This window comes from Alexandromys fortis, unplaced genomic scaffold (genome assembly GCF_014885135.2).
Source record: "Alexandromys fortis isolate MF-2015 unplaced genomic scaffold, M_Fortis_MF-2015_v1.1 scaffold_164, whole genome shotgun sequence".
NCBI classification, from domain to species: Eukaryota; Metazoa; Chordata; class Mammalia; order Rodentia; family Cricetidae; genus Alexandromys; species Alexandromys fortis.
In genome coordinates this window covers 43248-48266 of record NW_026068047.1, presented here as the reverse complement: position 1 = coordinate 48266, position 5019 = coordinate 43248, and the positions used below count along the sequence as shown (strand labels likewise).

The following is a 5019-nucleotide window of genomic DNA, read 5'->3' as shown; positions in this document are numbered from 1 at the left end:
TCCTCCCTTAATCCCTCTGTTGGGTTTAAAGATGTGCCCACCACTCCCAGCTTCATTTAGTTCACTTCTGAAGATTCTTGAAAATGATTTAAATTTTAGGAAGTGATTTTTTTTTGTTTTTTTGAAGTAAGGTTTCTTTGTGTAGCCCAGGCTGCCTTGGAACTCTCTCTGTAGACCAGTCTGACTTTGAACTCAGAGATCTGCCTGCCTCTGTCTTCTGAGTGCTAGGATTAAAGTCATGCACCACTACTGCCTGGCAGGAAGTGAGTTTTCTTTTTTCATTTCAGATTTCAATTATTCCTATACAGGAAATATCTTGACTTTTGTCTCTTGTCTATTTACGTCGTTTCTTGTTATTTCCTTCTATTAAGAGGTCCAAAATGGTGGAAAATTACTGTGTGGTATAAGCAGAATGCTGAATTTGACAGTTGACTGGTGATGTTGGAAGTAGTTCATAGGCTTTGTAGATCACTAAGCTTCCTGCGGAGATCTGGGCAGCCATCATAAGATTTTGTAACAGGGCCCCAGACGTTAGTAGGCCCTGAGACCGTAGCGCAACTGACTCCATGATGGAAGTACCATTGAGACCATAGCACAGCTGACTCCATGATGGGGGTGCCATTCAGGCTGTTAAACTCAGCACGTAGACAACACCGCCTGACAAACCTAAAACAAAGGCCTAATTTATCAAAGCCCATAGTTATGGGAAAGTCTCTAAATGTACTAACCTTGGTTTTTGGCTTCTGTAGTTCTGAGTAACTATTCTTGTTAATTGAAGTAATCCAGGACATGGTTTTTGTGCTTAAATCTCACCCTGAGGAAGACTCGGGGTTTCACTGGGATTCTGAACACTCAGGGTAGTCGCCAGCAGGCTTATAAAGACTTTCTATTAATTTAAACCTATAGAAAGCCATCTTCCCTGATGAATATCCCACAATATCATATCGATTTTCTCAGTGTCTCCCACGGAGATAATTGGTCTGTTTTTATAATGAGTACACTGGAGGTTCCTTCTCAGGTTCTATACTGCTTTGAGACACCTGGGGTTCTAATGAGAGAAAGGTGAAGAAACGTCACATCGTTGTTAAAAAGCGGGTACTTATTCAGAAATCCGCTATTCCTGGTAATTACGAGTGTGGATTTAGAGGGAAGTGTCCTTTTCCTCTTGCCATAGTTACTCAGAGGCTCATGGGTAATGTAGTCCCTCACCTACGAGGCCATCCCTCTGGGGCTCAGGTAAGCAGCTAGGTTCTGGCCTTGGTAGGCTCCTCTGTGCCACACTCTCCTGGGAACTTCGGCTTAGAAAGTCGCGGCCTGGCGTTGTGCTGACGCAATCTCTCGGGCTGCGAGTTTGGTGCCGGCTTCCTGGAGAGGGTGCGAAATAGGAAGGGGAGAGTCGTGATCTTCGGAAGCGGGACCCGAACCCCTTTGCTCGCTGGAAGCAGAAATATAGGTGGATCTTGGTGGGACTGAGACGCAGTGCGAGGGCAGGCCGGAGCGGGTCTGGGAGGAGACTGCGGGACCCACCGTGCCCAGTCGGATCAGACGACCAGGACAGTGCTTTCACGGTTGCTGGTCAGAAGACTGCCCTAGGAGGTGTCCGGGTCTGTGACCCCAACAGAGGGCCGTTACAGAAGCTCTGCCAAGAAGGTGAGAGCCCAAGATGGCGACTTGGGGGTGAGGGCGGTGCGTGTCTTTAGATTGCCAGGCTGGGGGTTGGGGGAGCGGGCTGCGGTGTGAGCTGACATTCCAGTCCTTGCTGCCAGTGATGAATCCTGTTACCTGTGTGCTCCCCCCCCCCTTTTTTTTTTTGAGGCGGGGTTGGGGGTGGAAAAAGACCACTAATAGGAGACCAGACTACAGAACCGGGAATTTTCACTAGAATGACCCAGAAATCCCAAACTGTGAGCTTGGGAAAGTGTAAGTTGACACTACAGTGCTGGAGCGAGAAGGGAGCCTGTTAGGAATATTTTTAAATATTAGCTCCCTGACGACGCAAAAATTCCCAATCAAGCCAAATCAAAACAAGCCAAATCAAAAAATATCCAGGTTTAATGGGAGATCTGCGCTCTCGGTAGCCCCGAGGGGGAAACAGGAGGCCACAGGAACGACCCCCGGGAGAAAGAAAGGGAGACCACGTTTTCTTCTTTTTGAGGGATCATTTAAGTACCCTGGGGAAAAAGTGGTCCTGACCCCACCTCCAGGGAGGGGTCAGGACCTGGCCTGCTGGGATTTGAAGTCCAGACCAGGCCTGGGGGCTGGGATAGGTGCGAGGGACTGGGACCTACGCTCTCAACTTAACAGGGCCTGTGACCCACAGTCGGTACGGAAAAAGGGTGTTTGTTATCCTAATGAATGACCCGAAATTCCTGGGGGAAATTCTCACGTAGTGACTGTAGATCTTGTTGCGTATTGGCAATTGTATTCGTTAAATTTCCCGTCTCTTCACGAAGTGCCTTTTTTTGGGCTTGACAATGGCCAGCTTGGCAGTCTAGGTTTGAGTTCTTAGCGATTCTCAATCAATGGGTCAAAGGACCCTTTCACAAGGGTCGCATATTAGACATCCTGCATATCAGATATTTACATTATGATTTATAACAGCATAATTACAGTTATAAAGTAGCAACGACGATAATTTTATGGTTGGAGGTCACCATGACATGAGGAACTGTATTAAAGGGTTGCAGCATTAGGAAGGTTGAGAACCACTGTCTTAGAAGGTTTTGTTTCGTTTTTTTTTGCAAGTCACCAGAGACAAGAAGGTCTCTCAGAAGATTCAAGTATTGAAATAAGAAGATTTTCTTGGGAACAAAGTAGGGGGTTTCAGGTTCTGAAGGAGGGTGTTTCATCAGTAGGAACTCCATCCGGCTAGTGTGGAGGAAAACCTTTAATAAGAGACCAGGAAGTAAGTGCTGGGTCCTGCTAGGGAATTAGCTCTGGGTCCAGGCCTTAGATTGCTGCAGCCTAACTACAGAACAGCAGGACCTTGTGATATAGCCCCTCTGACTAAAACTTACTTCGATTAACAGGGTCTGTCCATATCTTCATGGCATAATTGAAAGTTACCTGTACACCATGACACATTCACGTTTCAGAACAGAACAGTGGCCCATCTGGACTACCGATTCCTTCCTCGTTACCCTAATGCTCAGCCTACTATGTTGGTGGCCTGAAGAGGGAAGGATTGCTGAGCTGTGAATGAATTTGCCCTTTGGACCAGAATAGGAAGTGTGTTTATTGTAATGCAACCGAGCTGCAAGCTGGGCAGTGACTGTAGTACCCTCTGCGTCCTAGGCTGATAAGCTGTGGGTGGGGTCGGAGGCAGGGATATTCTTGTTCAGCCAGAGGGAGATTCTTTGTGTGCCTGTGATACACGATGTGTGAAGAGGAGTCCCCATAAGGCAGTGTACATCTCTAGGGAGTTAAGCAAGAGCTACCGTGGATGCAATTCCAGCTCTGTCATGGGCATGCGAACAGTCTCAGTCCTGTGAAGGTTCTCCGATGGGGACCTGCCCCACAGCAGGCAAGATCTACTATTAATGAACTAGTGCATTTGAGCGGAGGCAGAGTGTAGGTGCAACTCGTAGCTTTGCATGACCTAAGCAACTGCTGATCCCATTGCTTAGAACAATTTCTGGGCAAAGCTACCACCTTCTCAGAAGCTAGCAATATATGGGTGGTAGGGACTTGATCCTCTTCTACCAGCTTAGTTGAAAAAGATTGGCAAGGGCCTGGGAAATATTTGTTGTATCTGGAGTTGTGATCTAGTGTGGATGGGTGCCCTGTCGCACCTGGGCTGTAGTTTACTTTCCCCTTCCTCTTCCCTCAGTGTTTCCATTGTGCGAGCTCTTTCAATTAATCTTGTATGTCTCAGTATATTGTCTGCATGTATGTCTGTTTACCATGCACTTAACAAAAACTAAAGTTTGTGTTTTTTCTAATACTGATTTCTAGTTACCATGTGTACATGTCTTAGATTTGTGTGCTTCTGTTTTTGGTGTTGAAATCTAGTGTCTGAGTATGGTCCGCAAATGCTTTACCACAGAACAAGTTGATCAGTTTTCAAACACTTTCCAAATAACCTTGTCTTAAGTTTCCTACCCTTGTTACCATCAATACATTCTGTATATTATAGAACCTTAAAGGTTAAAAACAGAAGTGTTTTATTTAATGCTAGCATTCTGTTAACAAAAATTCATAAGAATGAAAATAATAGAAATCAGTCTCAGTTTTGTAAATTGCAAAATGAGATCTCATGAAACTTATGCATGTTAACCTATACATGTAAATACTACAAAATGCCACACTCATGGGAAAGTGGCAGCCTTTCTGTTTAAAAGCTTAGATGTTCTCTTTGTAGCCAGACATTACTTGTTTGAATCATGTGACTTCAGTATTCTTTCCTTTTTTGGTTTTTCGAGACAGGGTTTCTCTGTGTAGCTTTGAAGCCTGTCCTGGAACTCACTCTGTAGACCAGGCTGGCCTCAAACTCACCGAGATCCACCTGCCTCTGCCACCCAAGTGCTGGGATTAAAAACGTGTGCCACCTGGCGACTTCACATATTCTTATTGTGATTTTCAAACCTTAGGCATCTGGCTACAGAATACTTTGTATTGTGTTTGCCATGCTTGGAAACTATTTCCTATTATATGTTAAAATAATTGAATTCTAAATCATTAAATGTATAAACCTTTCTTGTATAACACATCAACAAAAATATTGCTTTGAAGAACAATTTAATTTTTTTTTCTCACATTTCTGTAGGTCGATATCTGGACTGGTCTCCGCTGGGAAGTTTCTGTATTTTCCTGCCTTCAGTGACAAATGAGGTTTGATTCATCAGTGCTTTGAGACTGCTTCATTCATGGTGTTCTGTCTCACATTTAGTGGTTCCTGCTGAGTCTTCTCAAAGCTCTGTTTTCATCAAGCTGGCACCAAAGCTCTTTACAGCACACCTGTGCCTAGTAGGTAAGTACTAGGTAGGAAATACTTTTTTTTTTTTTTTTTTTTTTTTTGTG

General features: G+C 44.7%; 1 protein-coding gene across 6 annotated transcripts in view; it reads left to right on the top strand.

Moving 5' to 3' along the window:
• The first annotated feature begins 1229 nt into the window (after positions 1-1229).
• LOC126486607 (zinc finger protein OZF-like) overlaps positions 1230-5019 on the top strand; it is a 17913-nt gene continuing 14123 nt past the window's right edge. For all 6 annotated transcript variants that reach the window (XM_050118920.1, XM_050118919.1, XM_050118918.1 and 3 more), the window contains exons 1-2: positions 1230-1650; positions 4766-4969. The gene's annotated coding sequence lies outside the window, so the exon portion shown is untranslated. The remainder of the gene's footprint in view (positions 1651-4765; positions 4970-5019) is intronic.